Below are 18,359 nucleotides of genomic sequence, written 5' to 3' on the forward strand. Positions count from 1 at the left end.
TCTCTGCATTGCGTCTCTGGTTACAATATCACTAGTGGTGTTACTACACTGCAATGTGAGTGGGGAGTCCTTCAGGGAGTAGGGCACTCAAAAAGTCCTTGGTTCCAAAGTAAGGTCATGCAAACACACACACACAGACAAACTCTATACACGCATTCTTGGCTCAGGCAGGGCCTTTGTGCAGTGAGTGCTGATGCAGGCTGAGATATGTGGAGTGTGTTATCATCAGTGAAGATCAAGGGGCTCTAATGTCATTAGGAGGACTGTTGAAGAGCCCACTGGTCTTCCATCAGCGCTTCACTCTGATTGGGTTAGACTCTGGCTAACTTCTTGAATGGGATGGGCTTCTGAGTTTGACACAGACCATATAGCAGTGACTGGAGAGGGCCATTTACTGGGTGAACTTAATGAAGCTCTGGATTCAATTAGGACAACTGAGTCCTGACCAAGACACACAAGCAACTCATCAGTGAGCATTGGAGACTGTAATATGACAAACGATGGTACTAAAATGATTATGATTTAAGAGTTTCAACCACATGTATTAATCAGCAGTGTAAGATATAAAATAACAAACCAATGCATAGTTTAAAAGAAAAGTATAAATAGAGGTTAAGCGGATGACCGCTGCTACACATCTAAGCAACACACAAGAAGCACACATGACATATTTTGTGTTAAAGAAGATATCCTCTCAATCATTCTGCCCCCTTAGTTATAGCCGTGTTGAGTCATATAAGTTTGTTTGGAATCAAAAGGCATAGATATTTTGCTGTAATTATTCTAAATGCTGCCAAGAATCCTTCGTAAACGGTGTTGCTAGGCACTGTTTGACAGCTGCTTTCAGAGAACAAATTCAAAGCCTCTAGCTCCTTCTCTTTTTCCATTCCACTCTCTCTCTCCCAATTCCCTTATTCCCCACGCTAACGGGCAGACAGGAATGCAGGGCCGTGTAGACAAATCAGCTCTCGCTTCCATCGGCTGCCGACTGGCACCATCTTAAGTCCCAACACGTCTCCTCTCTCTCCATCCATCCATCCATCCACTCTTCCTTCCCTGTACCTCTTCTCCTTCCAGCTCTCCCTTAGCTCCTCTGTTCTTTCATGAGAGTGAAATTTCGCCCCCACCCCCCACCACCCCTTTATCTTTCTTTTGCCTCCCTCGCCCTTTCTTTTAGTCACATCTCTGGTTTCCAGTATCCCTTTTTCCTCTCGACACAGTAATTAATCATGAGTTGTAGTTTGCTTAAAGCTGGAATGACTTTGGATGTTTTCCTGCAGTATGAGAAACACTGAAACAAGACACGTCAGTGTAGTGTGCTCTCTGTGTGTATTCCTGTGTGTTTTGGTTAAAGAGACAGAAATGACTTTGCCGTCTGTCACCTTCAAGGCAGGATTTTGCTGTGGAGCTGCAAAAGAATCATAATTGAAGTGCTTGTGACTATCTGAATAAGAGCCCAACAGCTAAATCAGCATGGCCAATATTACCGGCCAATTGTAGCTTATCATAGGTACATCAATATCAGCATATTCTGTATGCTGGCTGATAAGGACCATGAATTGCAGTACAGAAATGCCAAAGATATGTCTCAGGTACTTCAGAAATAATGTGGCTGTTACATAGTTTGTTCATCAGAGAATACAAACAAGTTGTTTTTTTTTTGTTTGTTTGTTTAAACTCCAGGCATCCAAAAACATGCCCATGGTGTGACCTCTGAGGGTTTAATCATCATGCAGACAGGCTTGCTCAGTTGTGCAAAGACTTGATTTCCAGCAAAGGTGACATCCTTAAAGCTTCTCTTTCACATTAGCTTTTCACTCTTCCTCTCTCTTCCTGCCACTTTTCCCTGCCTCTCTCACTCAGCAATATCCCAGCATGCCAGTGCCACTGAAGCAGGTAATAAATCAGGAATTATAACACTTCATTTTGCACACAGCACACTTTGGGCCTCCAATCATAATAAACAGCTTATGTAAGACTGTACAGTGGGGGTAACGTGGCTGGGGGGAGTGAGATGGTGAAAGACTACTGAAAACATTGACCAAGAATGGGGAGATTTGATGGAAAAGGGAGTTTGTATGATCAATCTAGTCCTTCCTTGTAGCCTCCCTTCATTTCAGAGTCTAGAATCTTATTTCAGGTAATGATAAAACTGTAGCAGAATGGGAATCACAAATGCAGGTTGACAACAAGGCTTGTAAGATTTTCTACTACACTGTTTGCAACATTTAATAGGTGAAAGGCTGAACTGCAACTTGAAAAAGAAAAGTTTGGTAATGGGACAATACATTTTACAATGACACACAATTAAAACGTGAGTTGAGGACAAAGGAAAGAAATGGGGCACCGTAAACCGTGGAGTGGGAGAAAGAAGAATCAATTATTTCACAGTTGACATTTTAACATGTCATAGCAAGAAAAGCACAGATTACTAATAACAATAAGATGACTTTGTGTCATTTAATTGTTCTAGTAAGTCACGCCAGCATGCAGGCCTGAACAATACCAGATATGTGGAACTGGAACACATAAATGCAATTCAGCCATTATCAATGTTATTAATTACACATGTTCTTTTCCTGTCATGACAGGCCAAAATGTCTGCAGTGAAAGAGTCCTACAGAAACACAAACGCACACATACACCCTTAGGGCAAGGGTGTACAAAATTTGGATAGCTGTGATCCAGGTTGAGACAAGCCCAGAGACTACTGATGCCCACAGGGAAAGCACATGTAAATTGTAACCACAACATTTGAACCCCTTCAGTGCTAAACCACTGGCATCGTGGATATAGAAATATGAAAAACAAATGTGTACGGACAGTATTTAAATGTGGCCACACAGACAGAACAAAGGAGCCCACACATCTGTCAGATATCCACAACATCACTGTCACAGTCTACCACAACAGATATTTCTGTTGTCTAACTACTCAAAATTTACTTTCACAATATTTCAGGACAACTGTAGTCACAATGCCATTGACCTGACATCTGTACAAACTAATTCCACTCAGTTTTTCCTGATTAATTCTCACTTGTCAATAACATCCAGTAAAACTGTGTCATCCGCTCTTCTCATAAACCTGTCAGAATGGTGTTTATTTCCTGGTTACAGGTTGTGTGGCGCCAGGAATGAAAAAACTCAACATTATCGCTACATGCCAAAATAACTGCTTCTGAACTCACTCTAAATCAGGTTTTCTGGCTGAGTCAGTGTAAACAGGATCAGACTTGCCCCAGTTCAGACGTTTCGTCTTGACAAATGAAGCTAGTGATCACTGAGCACTGACCACACAGTCAGTTTCACAGATTTTTTTATTCATTCTTCATATCTATCCATATTTGTCTGTTTCTCCCTCTAAATCCCTTTTCCAGTGACCTGTCTATATCCTCTGCTTTCACCGTCCTCCTCTTTTGCTGTTGCTTAACAGAGCTAAAGCAGACTTGACCTCTGGGATGAACTTCTTAGACATGAAAGCTAGATCATTTAGAAGGATTTGTGGTGATTATAATAAAACATTAAACTGCTGCTTTGTCTCTGATCCCTCACTCTGTTTCTACATTGGGCTTCTTTTTTCTTTTTCTTTTTTGTGAGGTACACACCAAGTGCTCAGTGTGAGAGATGTTTACGTTTGTTGATGTGTGTGACCAAATGTGTGTGGTAATGTATGTGCATGTGGACTGTGCTGAACTTGGCACAAAGGACAAGGAATAAACTATTGGACAAAAACAGCCATGTTAATCCATCCTATTTTATCCCATTCCATTACACACACACACACACACACACACACACACACACACAAAAGAAGAGTACCATGCACATCTGTGAGCCTCATCAGTGCAGTGGTTGATTTGGTTTGCTCAAAGTGCATGGATTACAGCTTTCCCTTATAATCCATGGTGGTGATGAAGAAGAGTCTTAAAGATCTCAGCTCCTGGTTTACTATGCACAGCTGGAATGAGGTCAGCTGACTGGCCTGTAGTGGCCTTTTAAATTTTTATTTCCTTTGTTTCTGTATATCCCATTTAACTGCAAACTAAACTAGTCTCTACATATCTACTGAACCAAAAAAAAACACTATCATAATTTAACAATTATAGTTTCTCCCTTGTATTCAGGGAGAAACTTTAATTTATTTACACTTGGTCTTCTAGATAACTGAGGAGAATGGATAAAATAACAAGGACATCCATTAGAAACAATGTCATTCAGCGACAGTATAAACTGCAGCCACACAAATTACTACTGAGGTGAATCAACACATTACTTGACAGCATCAATGGAAAACTGAACACTACACTGGATTTTACTGGTGTTCATGGTAGTGTGTTCAAACCCAATAGATGCAGCTACTAACAGTTCAGTCACAGTATCAGTCTGGCAGGGACATTAATGTACTGTCATATACAACACAACCATATGCTATCTATATTTCTGACCGTCCTGCTGTTTAGTTTGCAGCTGCCTCAATTAAAATGAAAAATATGACCTCACTTTCAACTTCTCTTTATAAGAAAGTATACGTCATACTTTGTCTTCCTGTTCATATGCCCATCTAGTGTAAATTACCTGAGTAAAGGCTATGTGGGACCGATATAGAATATGGGACATACTAGTGAAGACAGAATGTCTACACCTGCAGAGACTTGCAGCCCTGCAGTAATGGTCTCAGAAAACTGAAAAATGAGCAGTTTGACAGGATGTGTCAAAAGTGCCCTTCCAGGGCCTGAGATATTCCATTTTTAAACACATTCAGCAAATGGTGCTGTATTATAACTACTGCCTGAGAGAGCAAAGACTGAAAGAGAGGAAGAAGAAGAAACAGCTGGCATGATAAGCAGAAGTCAAGATGTGGATGTGTCATTTTCCTAAAAGGTCAAAGTAAGAGAGAGAAAGTCAAGAGTGAATGATATAACAGTGCTGAAAGAGTAAAATAACAGTTAACTCCCCACAATAAGAAATGTTGGTGATTAAATAATGTTAGCACCAAAGCACTCTATTCTACACTGGAAACACAGATGTGTACATTACTGTACACACATATAAAAACACTTCTCCCGTTTAATGTCATTCCTCCACTGTCTAATGATGAAAGAGTGTATCTATCTCAACTACTACAACTAATGTTGGCATGATGCTATTATAGGTACTTGCCAGTATTGCAAATAATTGTCAATAATTACAGTACAGAGTGTCCTTTGGGCTCATTATGAAAATGTTGACAGTGTTAATATTTAATTGATGAGTCAAATGATGCAACAGGGAAGACCTTCATGTTGCAGATGCATGTCAAACTCATGTTCATTGAGGTGAATTTTAACTAAATACCCAAGCCTTTCAAAGACATTCTACACAGTGAAAATGAAGGGCATGTTGCTAAGGGTAATGCACACACTGACACACTGCCTTTATGTGAACCTATATATTTCTCCTGCACCCCTTGCTGTGCTTGACTGCAAGGAGAAAGGTCAGAGCTCATGCTGCTAAATCAAAAAGTACACACTAGCAGGTCAATGGCGGTGATCTTGAACTGATAAAAGCATTTTAGCAGTACATGAATACAGAGGCATGATCTGAAAAAATGATGTAATGTTCAAAGAATTATCTCAAATCATCTATTGAAAAAGATATCCAAATGATGAATTAGTTACAATCCATAAGTGAATTTAAGACAAGGTCAAGTATTCCCTATTCTTGTACATTTGGTCAGCATTATACTTAGCACATATACTGTGTGATTTAGCAAAACTGCTGAATGTGTCCATGCATGCGTGCATGTGTGCATGCGTATGGAGTCTATTCAACCATAAATCTGCACCACAAGCCAAATGTCAGCATCATACTTGGTCTGTGATGTCCTGGAGCACAAAGAGGCATCTGAAAGAAGGAGGGAAGAGAGGTCTACTGGGACATGGGCCATGATTAAATCATTCACAGGCTCATAAATCAACTCTCATCATTACGGAAGAAGCTACAGACTCATTCACATTTTCTATCACTTACATACATACACACATAGATTATAAGATGCAGGTTGCATACAACCTCACAGACACAAAATCTCCACCAGAATCCATTTGGTATTGTACACTAATATAATACTGGCCACTACAGAGACATTTCAACCGCTGCAGTGTACAAACAATAGAAACTTGAGTAGTATTGCAAAACAGCTTTTCTCTACTGCCATTGGCTGTTGGATTGTGTGGGTGGACCAGCCCAGGTTTAAACCTGGGCCAGCCCAGGTTTAAGACAAAACAGAGCTGCCAGCAGGTTTAAAATGCTTTGCCCACATTAAGAGTATTGCTACAGAACAAAAAGGTTGTCAATTCTTGTCAGTTTTTGGTTTGTACTTTGTTTATGCACCTTTTTCATCCAAAAATCACTAACCATAGACTAGGATAGTCTTTTACACAGCTGAAAAGGTTGAGCAGAGGCGGAGTTTGTCTTCAGAGATATTTCAGCAGCCAGTGTAAATTAGGTTATGTCTACACATGGCCATTGGTCCTGGAGATCCCCCTGGCTGATCATTTGACTGTAAACATTGCTATCACTGAGGATGCATGGCTGCTTTAACAATAGTTAACTTTTCAAAACAAAGGTAGAGTCTAAGGAAATGTGACCAGAACAAATGTGGGTACTTCAGCAGAGCTCCTTCATTCACACAGGCAGAAATACTCCAGCAAAGAGAGATGGCAGGTGCTCTGGGTGTATACTAATAAGCACATTAAGTGTGTCTGAGAATATTCTATTGTAAGGGTGATGACTTTATAGAGGCTCATTATTGAAAGCCTCCTTAAATATACTTGATTGGAAATTTAATTTGCTTAAAAATAATCATGCATCTGAGAGGTTAACATCAAGTAGCACACTCTGAATTTACATAGAAGCATCCTTGAATATCAGCTGTAAATATGTGTGAGCTATTTCACAAACTCAGAGGTGGTTAAACTGAGTTCATGCAGGTTTACACTCCATTACATGCCTTTTCACAGCCCCTCCCTGCCTCCCCTCAAACTCTCCCTCTTCGTTTAACTCAAAGCCTCAAAGCCTGTGGCATAAACACATCAGACAAGCTTTCTAGTCAGCCATCGTTCACAGTGGCAAGTGAGAGGATGCAAATTGTTATCCAGCGTTTTACCCAAGTTCCTTCCTCTCCTCCTCCCCTGCTTTCGTCTCTCCATAGTCGGTCATGGCCGTTTTTATACTTTGATTTTCTGCAAGCTTTACCTCATCGCATTGCTTTTCCCAGGGACATGAGGAAAAACCTCTTACACACACTGACTTACACATGGACAGACACACACACAGACACACACACCACATAACTATCTGTTTGCCAGATTTGCCGGTGGGCCCAGAACAACCCAATCAAAGCTCAGCTGGAAGGACTGCCGTGACAATGCAGAACGGATGGACACAAAGAAAGGGGAGTGTGGAGGGAGGGATGAAAACCTCTCTCAGAACTTGTGCTTTCTCCACAGTTACATTTGTAGACTCAGTTGAGAGAGAGAGAGAGAGAGGATGGCCTTTTTGTGAGCCAACAGAGGAAAAAGTTAGAGAGAGGATACTTGATGCAGTACAACAAAGTGGCTCACCTTTCCTCTTCTAGTCTGTCATCTGGGGATTGGAGTAATGCTGATGTCTCCAACAACTCCTACTGCTCTGTGTGGAGGTGGCAAAAGAAGGAGATGTGTGTTCAGTACTGAAAGGCTTAGTTATAACAGCCAGTGTTTGTCCATATAGATACTAATGGGTGTCTAGTAGCTGCAAAATCATTAGAGAGACTATTTTCACTTTTTTCCAAACTTTATGGTTACACGATTAATCAGTAGTAATCTGGGGTACTCCAGTCAAAAATTTGAAACTGGGTAGAAAAAACTGTTGCTGCTGCTTAGGGTAGTATGTATCACAAAATAAGCACCCAACTAAAACACTCAATCAGGTAGTGTTTTCTAATAAATAGGACTTTCGGTGTGGTAGAGCATCTCAAAATCCAGTCATTCAAACCCATACCAACAGTCATCAGTGTTGAGAATGTCAACAAGCATCAGTGCTCCTCTTCCCACAGCAGATAAAAGTTAATCGTGAATCTTCTGAGCCCAGTTATTGTCATATGAAAGGTTGAATGTCGATCACAGTATCAACCCATCACGTCTCTTTAGTGCCTCCTGCTATTTTTTCGAGGGAAGCACAGCAGTGAGGACAATTTCTGTGGAGGGGCTGTCAGTTGACAAATCATGTTGCCATAGGAACACAGTTAGTTGCGTGGGTGGCAGGTAAGGATGGTGTGTGTCACTGTAGTGGAAATATTTAATAGGTCTTCCCTGTGCTGAGCCAAACAGGAATGCGGTAAGCAGTGCAGTTTAGATGATTCTCAATCCCAACAATTGTCACAACAGTGGAAGGAGTGAGAAGGGATGACACAAGTCAAACATGTGTCAGAGTTGAGGGATGATATCATGTGTGAGTAAACACACACTTAAAACTTTGACACTCTGATGCAATCACCCCTTTCCTGGAAAGTTTAATTTCAGCAATCAAAAATCAATACCCATCAGTGATGAAAGTCAGAGACAAGACCAGAATAACAAATGAAACACACTTTATTCCAGGAGAGCAACAAACTTCTCCCTAGCACTTGGCAGGAGTTGGGCCCTGGCTAAGAGTCAGTCACTGCATTCGCACAGACACAAGCCATTCCAAATCCCATCAACAGAAGAAAAAAAAATACTCAAGAAAGGCGAAATCCCAAACTCAAAAGGGAGTAGCACACAGAGAGAAGAATAACACAAAAATCCTGTGTAAGTCTTGTTAAATCTCTCTGTAACATCCCCGACATTATGCTGCTAGGCTACGATATATCCTGAGGGGAGGGGGCAGACAGGAGAAGGTGGGATGATGTAGGCAGGGTATTATAGTAAAACAGGTCTCCTCCACCAATCCCACTGCCTTCTGGCTATAGCGCAGTAGGGGTCCTCCCTGAGCCCACTGTTTCACAATTACTGTGGTAACACTGCATACTGATGCCCCCTGACACCACTGACACTCGGGGCAGACAGGAAGTGAGAGAGAGAGGAGACAAGAAGGAGTGATACAGAGAGAGAGAGAGAGAGAGAGAGAGAGAGAGTGTGTGGTGTGTGTGTGTGTGTGTGTGTGTGTGTGTGTGTGAAAAGACTGGTGAGACATATCATTAACTTTAAATCCTCTGGTGAGCCAAACAGAGGACCCCTCCTGCTAGGACACAATGTTATTCTATACAAATATAGTAATCAAATATAGTAATTACATTCTCTATGTACTTTACTGGCAGCACTGTTCAGTACAGGCATTCCTACAGGGGTCTGAAAACACTTGCCAATCATTGAGGCACTACACTTAGTAACTAATAAACCAACTATTTTAAATAACAGTAATAATATAGTCATTTTGTAAGGCATTTTTTTGTACTGGTCAGTCTTCTTTCACAGTTTATATACATCTACCAAAATCTTTTCAAAGTGATACTAGTATCTTTTTGTTATTATTTCAAAAGAGAGGTTGTGCAGTGAGCGCTCTTAACCCAAAAGAAGTCACTGACCTCTTTTAGCACCTTGCACCATAAGCACTGATCCTCTTTTCAAGTTGAAACCAGTTCAACTTCTCTGAAAAACAGTTTTCATCAATGGGAGTCCAGAGCTACTACAACAAATGCAGTTAAAGCAGGACTGGGGCCAGAGTGGACTGTCAAGAGCATACATAATACTGTCAACAAATTGTATTAATTAACATGTTAAAAGCACTACCAACCCTAATGTTCAAGAAGTTGACATGCGGGCTCACAGTCATAATAATTTTGATGTACAACACATTAGAACTGCATTCTTGAGCAACACATTATCAAAGTGTGGTTTGTTCCTGCAGCCTCACTTAAAGAAACACTTGCTGTTGAAAAACGTGATGAGAAAAACAGCCCAAATGTTAGAAGTGTCTGCCTGAACACAGTCCCTCTGGGAAGAATTACAAGCCATGAAAAAAAGAGTTCATATGTTGGTTGTAGGTTACATGATAAACATTGAGAGCTCTGAGGTATTGTGTGATATGGATTAATAAAAAGTGTGTGCACGCATGCATGCTTACTTCAGCATGCATGCCCATGCTTCTTTGCGACAGGCAAGATGAAAACAGAATTAGGGGCCTAATCCTTGTGTGGACTTAAGGCATCAGTGCGGGAGCAAATGAGAGCGAGTGGAAGGGGGGGGGGGGGCTAAGACTGTCTGCAATTTTCTCATCATTTCATGCATCTGAAACAAAACTAATTTACTGCTTGTCATGCTCGGCTTGGCACACACAAACATAAGAGCCAATATGCCACAGCGTGTCATCTGCCGCTGCATCAAAGAGAGCTGTTTATATATCAGACTCACGGCTCCATATGAATCATAGAGACCTGGGAGAAACGCTTAACATCGTCTTATCAAAAGGAACAGTCTGGCAAACCCACTGATACATTGGTGCCTTTCCACATCTCCCTGATTCCTATCTAAAACAGCAATATCCCATGTCTTCTTCTCACTTTATATCCTCCCTCATAGGTCATTCCAATGTCACAACAGTCAGGATTTTTTTTTCCCAACCCCACACACAAACACACAGATAAAGTTATGTGCTTGGCAGCTTAGAGTCAGGCAGAAAGATATGGGAGGAGAGAGCTGGAGGCAGAAACGGTCAGAGAGAGAGAAGGATTGAGAAAAAAGATGAAAGGAAGCATGAGAGAAGGCTTGAGGGAGAAAATAAAAGTGGTGCAACTGTGATATAGTAGCATGTACATGTCCTGGGCCCCATTATAAAAGCATGTGACAGCTTAACAGGACTCCAACGACTGCCAACATGAAAAAGAAGTTCTGAAAAGTAAGATATAAGCACATATAGGCACACATATAGGATAATATGTATCTTCTCTGTCGGCGTCACACATATGCTGAGTAAACTATTCAGAAGAGAACAAAGGTTCTCGTTAAATTGGATGCTGTGACGCGCATTGATTTCTCCCCACAGAATTCACAACGCCTATTGTTTGGAGATCCTCACTTCAGATCTCTGCTGTCCTTGATGACAGTGGAGCAAACATCAATATGCAGCTCTATGGTGCATTACCAAAGGGTTAATTACATACTTGTAAGCAATTATTCTCTTAATGTAGCATAGAATCCTCCCCCCAAATTGGAATTTAGATGAAAACCATCAAGGCCTCAGTCAGTGATACCATCTTTCTAATGAAGTGTCAACTATAACATAATAGACTTTGAATCTTACATCGTACACCAAGTCTAAAGCCTAATCTGAGTCAAGTCCACATAGACAGGATAACAAAGAGAGGTTTTATGTGGCCAGGTCTGATGACTATAATTCAAAATTTAATTCTAAAGCACTCATCCTAAATAAAAAAAAACTTTTCACCACTTTCCAACCAAACCAACACACTCTACATTTAATTGTGACAGCTAAATAAGGAATAATGGACAGCACCCCCGAACATTATACTTTCAACTTTATTTTATGCCTGCAGCCATTGTTAAAGAATCATGTGTCTAACTGTCCTAAAATATGGGCGACAGATTATAGTGGCAAGAACAGTTGGTGACATGGAAATACAATTTGCAATCTTCTCTGTGGTGTTTGGTGGCACAAGAGAAGAGGGGGGTCTAATTGGACACTAGCCTGTGGCTGGTAGTCCTGTCACAGCGCAGAGGGGTGTAAGTGTGAGTGTGCATGTGTGTGTGTGTGTGTGTGTGTGTGTGTATGAGTGAGAGAGAGAGGGAGACATCAAGTGAGAAAGAGAGCAACAGAAAGAGAATGAGAACAAACAGAGAGCTCCATTCAGGTCCAACCCACAGACACATCATTCAGTCTGACATGACGATACGTCTCTGTGACCAGAGTATTCATATAGGGCCTCGCCAGGCCAGTCACAGATGCATCATTCACACCCACACACATAGACACACAAACACACTTCCGCCTGAGTCTTGCCTACACTGATACCAGGCATTTATATCACCACAGAGAATCTTTCTAAGGTTCCCCATTCATATTCATTCATGGTTTCCCCCTTGACATGAACACATTGCAGAGTCTTTCTATGGAGCTTACTCTTGTAAGTGCCCCCAAAATGTAATGAATGTTTTAACTGCCAAGGTTGGAGTAAGAGTTTATCCATTAGCAAGCCATAATATTGACAAGGCCATGCTCTCTGGGTCCAAACTCCAGCCTTGTAGCCGTAACATTGGCCAACAGACAGGGAGTAGTATGTCAATGTGAGGTGCTTACAGGCCGATAAAGGCTGCTGTTCCAACTCCTATAGGCAGGCTTTGATGGACAGCACACAGGGAGAGAGGGAGGAAGGGAGGGAGGGAGAATGAGTGGTGCCAAGTGCTCTTACAGCCTTTAAGAGTTTAGTGCTGAGCTGGAATTTGGTGAAACGACAAGGAGGCAAGACACAGATGAGATAGGATTATCAAACTGCTCAAGGACTAAATGTTTTTCCCTTGAGACCTTGACAGCAGCAGAAGACACACACGTACACACAGTAAGAGGACAGGCACACAAATTTGAACATTCAGAAATGAGCTGACATACACATTAACACTGCAAAACAGGCACAAACACACAGGCATGCCTGCCAGCCACAGTCACACTGACACACACAAGCAGAGGAACGTCAGCCTGCAGTGGAGACACTTTGCCCTGTAGGCAAGCTACTTCCCTTTGCTTTACCGTCACAGGCAGTTAAACAGCAACTAATGGACCACACATCAACCAACAGCATCTAATGTTTTTTGTTACGGTTGTTTTCAGCTGCCCATTAAAAACTCATCAGACTTTGGTGCCAATACAGATTCATAAAATCCAATAATGTAACAATATTTTTTGCTACCACCCCACAGCACATCTAAACATATGTAAATGCTATGAAATATCATCTATGGAATGATGACTATAATTTCAAAATTTTGAATTATGTGAAAGTAAACACACACACACGTATATATATATATATATATATATATATATACACACACACATTGCTATTAATTATCCAGTGGACAGTTACGCATAATGTAATTGTGTAATAGTGCAAAATTGTTGCCAACAAAAGCCTAGACCATGGGATCAATCTATCCACTGCACCAGCTTGTGAAGCCACACTGCCCCTCATGGACTTTCCAGCATATAGCCTTGTCCCTTCAGCCATGCTCTGCTGAGCACATATTAAACAAGTACATAAGCCTTTTGGTGGGATCATTAAAACCCAACTAAGAATGTATAATTGCCATGCTTATGACATTATTTGTGTAACAACAACACAATGCTGTACATCAGGTATAAGATAACATCCAATAGGGATTGGAGGGGCGACACTGAATTGATGCATTGAGTGTGGAGTGCAGGTGGAGAGAGGGCGGGAGAAACCGGCAGACGGGCTCAGAGTACTCAGTGTGACTGCTGCACTAGGGATCTGCATTTTGCATAGGCTGGAGCAGCTGCTTTCTGTGTATGAGGTGCGAAAGAGGGCGGGAGCAAGGCAAGCGAGAAAGAAGGGAGTGATGGAGCAGGAGAGAGATGAGGGTGACAAAGTGTGTGAGCCACATTTGGAGTCAGACCTACATCACACTACATGGCTGAAGCAAAGCTATAGCATGTTAAGAAGAGCCTCTACCATTGTGTCAACCAGTGTGTTGATAGCAAAGTACGATACTGTTTATAGAGCCAAATGCATCATTTTAAGACAGTGTTTACCATCTTAAACTTTAAATACTGAGGAAAAATTGCTCATCACCACGTCTCTTGGCTTACTCTGTGTGACTCCATGGGAAAAGTGCAACACAGTCAAGAAGGTAATCTATGTGTGTTGACCATCCAAATACTTCTAAATCATCTATGTAAATGAAAGTCGCCAGGTTTGTTTAACTGCAGTTTGGCAGTGCGGTATAAATCTAGACTTGAATCACACTCAATATTCTGAAAACACCATCACAATCACCATGTTTGGGTGTATACTATACTCTATACAGAAAGACCTGAATAATATTTATGATAGTTAAGTGTATGCAAGTTATTCTTTACTTCAATATCAAAGCAAAAATTCTTCAATAATCTGGTAATAAAATTCCATGGCTTAAGATAAAGTCATATTAAACTCAGCGGCCTACTGCATACCACAGAGACTAAGTCCCTGTAGAGATATTACAGTGTTTTCTGTTAACATGAGTGTCCCTAAAGTCAAGCCCTTCTTGAGGCGCTCTGTCTGAGCCACATCGGTCAAGTTCAGAAGCTCTCAGAAAAGACTGCCATATCCCCGCGATCCTGAAAGCCACATGGGGACAAATGTGACAGAGTTAATACTGCATAACGCAACGAGCGTTTTCCACCGATTATGAGACAGTAGACATAGCTACTCTTAAAATAATAACCATGCGGCTACAGTGTGAGTCCTAAAAATATTGTCATACATAGCTACAAGGAGATGTTCAAAGGCAGAAATACCAAGAAATAATTAGTAGGGACTGTGCAAGTGTGAAACCTTGATATCACAAAGAAACCGTTTATAAAGGCTACCGTGCTTGAATACTTTCAGGCTACATAAAAACCACTCCAACGTGGATCTCTAAAGATGCAGGATATGCTCCAAAACGGCATGGATTAAAGAACTTTTTTTTATGAACTACGCTGTGCTCACCATTGAAATTCACAATGTTTTCCCATCAGCCTTTTCATTTTAACGTGTCGCGGGAACTGCAGTTGCTAAGCATCCTGACAAAACCATGTGTGATAGAATATCAGATAGTTTTATCCATTTTCATGTTTTAGAGCCGAGCCACGACAGAAATCCCAACTGCAGTCCATGGGTCTACACCCCACTAAATATCCTAGGCACTGGGTTTATCCCCGGGGGTACTGCACAAATCCGACGTGGAATCCCCGACAATTTTTTTTGTTTGTTTGTTTTTAACCCTCAGAGTTTAACACTGCAAGAAGAACAAGCAAAATGTGGGCATGCAGCTGTCTCTGGCTTACAGTGGATGGAGGGCATGAATGATCTGAAGCGCCAAAACCGAAGGAATCCAGTCAATATAGGGTCCCAAGTTCTGAGAAATAGCAGGTCATTAAATTTTCCTGCAATTCTCCCCGGGGCTAGTTATACGATCCAGATGGACAGGTTCGGAATGAAATCCGCCCCATCGCCGGAGTGCGCAGAGCAGGCATGGCGCAGCTAGAACAGGTGCAGCACGCCTCGAATCACCTGGCTGGTGCAGTGGCAACCTCACACCCAAAACCTGGCTATAGTGGCACCAAAGCACACTAAAATCAGTCCTGACTGAGGGAACTAACGCCGTAACAACCCTCTTTCCTTACCTGTAATCTATGCAGATATCACAGCCGCAGCCGCATCGACACTGCGGATAAGAGGCACGTCCAGAGCAATCCCCAACTCCTTTCACTCCCCCCAAAAATGAGAAATGCTTAGAATAATGTTATATCCTGATCAAACGGCTTGTCCACTTTAAATCCCCGGTAGGTTTGTAGTTAGAAGGCGATTCCTGCACGGGAAAAAGAAATAGCAGAAGACTTCCAGCAGCATCCCCGATCAGCAGGACTCTACTACGCCGCTCTGAGCGCTCTGAGACCCGGGAGCAGCACTTCCCATCCCTCGGCTAGGACGCACTTGGTATGCCGCTGGAAAAGCCGCTGCGCCGTATGGGATACCGCAGGAGGCTGTGCTTGTGTGCGTGTGTGTGCGTGTATGTGTGTGTGTGTAGAGAGCGTGTGTGTATAGATGTGACTCAGTGCGGTGCTCCTGTTCAACTGAGGTGCTGAGGGTGCTGCAGCGGAGTGCGAAAGAGAGAGAGAGAGAGAGAGAGAGAGAGGAGAGAGAGAGAGCAGAGAGAGGGACAGGAGGGAGGAGAGAGAGAGAAAGAGAGAGAGGTGCGCTTGCAGCCTCGGAGTTTGCAGTTTCGCAGCGGATCTTAAGGCTCGGGAGGGACTGAGTAGATGGCGCTTCGTCCGCTGCAAAAAACGACTGTTTTCACCAAGGATCCCGACTCACCCGCAGTAATATCAAGGGGCTGCGCCTGGGTTACATTTTTAAGCCCCTGGCAACTACCGTAAAAGAAGCTTAGTGCGCATTAATGAGCGCCAGACCAAACAATGTCCATCTGAAGACATGTATTACTGTAATCATGATTATGATCCAATTTCCTTTAAATACAGCGACAGAGCGCCAGCTGAGGTAAGGTAATTCCACTACCGTCCAATGCAGGTTCACGTTTATTTTTTGTGCCAGCACCATAAAACAATCGCACAAACATATTTTAACAGGAAGGATTTAAAAAGTTAATTTTCAAGTTCAATAGTTCCACCCTTTGACGGGGTATTTTTTCACCTACGAAAATAAGGCCGTAACAGAGAATATGAGATTAAATAAAGCTTATGTTTGTTAAAGTAGAGGTTTATGCAGTGAGGTATGGGTCCCGCAGCCAGACGAAGGTTTATGTAATGCATTCATCCCGTTGAGAATGGGATTTGGCAATGCCAAAGGGAAATTTACACAAATACTCTACAATACCGGGATGAAATGATCAGATCATCGGATTTGAATATCTAATCGCAGGATCATTTAAAGATAGAGATTAAGCAACACAGCAACATAATTACGACACTTGCATAGTTGTAGGGGATTAGAATCTGCATTTTTGTTCTTTGATGATCTTTTAACATGCTTCAGGAGTGTATCCTCCCCCCATACATTTTAAGCAATTAATATTCTAAAAGCCTAATTATGTAATCATGTCTTTAAAGAAATAAGCAGTGTGGGTGTGGGGGGATAATGCTTTTTCCACAAAATGGGCTATTAAGCCTACTCCTTATCTTCATACAATGACAATTCAAAACAAATCCATCAATATCAGCAAAATATTGCGCACATTAGTCATGCTGAGGTTTCTTTTATTTCCACCTGATGAGATAACTTCCAAAATTAGCCACGTTGTTCTGCAATATTAGTATTTCCAATAATTAGTGAAAGGATGTAGAATTTGTGGACCTGGCAATGAGCTCAATGAAAACAACTAACTGAAAAAAATGTGAAAAAAATTTATGCCAGCTGACTGGGAGAATAAAGTCGGAGCACGCGCGCCCTGACCATACAGTCTACATCCCTGAAAGTCTGGGGTAGTGGGCGCTTAAGGGGGTCTTTTGGGGAGGCATCCGTGCCTGCTGCTGCGTCCTCTCCCTCCTTTCCCATCCTCTTTCCCTCCTTCTCTTCCTGCTCTCACTTTTAGAGGGGTCCCTCGGCTTTGAAACACTGCATCAGAGCCCCACCTACAGGCCAAAGAAACTCTACAGCCACTGACACTGACAAATACAAACCAAAGCAAGGTGCATCGCTGGTTCTGTAGTGCTCTGTGACCATTTAATGACCATCTTTCAACAAAATGTTTTAAAACGAGTACGTGTAAGTGTAAAACTTTACAACTGTAAAACTACAATACACGTATAATACAAGCACAACAGAGAAGTCAAACGAGATAAGCCTGTGATCTGCTGCCTCAGAAAATATTCATACTAGTGATATTAGGTCTTTCAGACAGAGCAGAAGCACAACGGTGACCTTCAACAAGGTCAAAATGAGTCAGAACTCGCCGTTCTAGCAATATTACAGACATACAATGTATCGTCATTGGTCTCTTGGGTGGGGGAGAAGGACCAAAGGCCGGAAGAACACATTTGCTACTCTTTTACAGGCTACAAAGACCAGCACAACAGCTGACAATGGCACTAACACAGCTATTTTAGTTTCCGTGTACGCTAACCATGACCAACATGGCACTGAAATAACTCTGCAAAAGCTAATATCCACAGAAGGAACCCGAAAAACACAAACATTTAGCCTTCATTTGGAAAAACTTACTTACCTCGCATATTTTCCACAACTGTCTGTCAAACGAGTAAACCCCTGCGTTCAAATGCATCTTAGGCACTAGTTTAAACTCCAATTACGATGTTAAAAGTTATAAAAATTACAATATCGAGGAAAAAGAAACGTGACGGCTGTAAACAAAGATGGAGTGACACGCCAATAATTGACGTCACGTGACTGTAATCTCGCTCACCTGTGCTCTCTCTCTCTCTCTGACAAAAGGCTCACGTTTGAAGCTACAGTAAAATAAAAGTGTGACCACGTAATAGGTACGCTACACTTTTTAGCTATAGCTCTGTAGTCCCTTGATTTGTGGTGGAACATTTTATGCAGACAGGCCTGATAAAAATGTTCAAATGAGCCTGCAGACATAACTTTGAACTTTTTCCACG

At 41.9% G+C, this 18,359-nt stretch overlaps 1 protein-coding gene across 4 annotated transcripts in view; it reads right to left on the bottom strand.

The window, feature by feature from the left end:
• The window catches only part of plxna4 (plexin A4), a 227,585-nt gene extending 209,473 nt beyond the window's left edge, over positions 1-18,112 (bottom strand). Inside the window, exons 1-2 of one of the 4 annotated variants that reach the window (XM_018670973.1) lie at positions 17,963-18,112; positions 7,607-7,673 (exon numbers count right to left, since the gene is read on the bottom strand). The gene's annotated coding sequence lies outside the window, so the exon portion shown is untranslated. Of the gene's footprint in view, positions 1-7,606; positions 7,674-15,404; positions 15,867-17,962 lie in introns of those variants that run through there. The other 3 variants (XM_018670972.1, XM_018670976.1, XM_018670971.1) reach the window with 3 other exon arrangements.
• Positions 18,113-18,359: the final 247 nt, after the last annotated feature.

Source organism: Lates calcarifer, linkage group LG18 (assembly GCF_001640805.2).
Source record: "Lates calcarifer isolate ASB-BC8 linkage group LG18, TLL_Latcal_v3, whole genome shotgun sequence".
Taxonomy (NCBI): domain Eukaryota; kingdom Metazoa; phylum Chordata; class Actinopteri; family Centropomidae; genus Lates; species Lates calcarifer.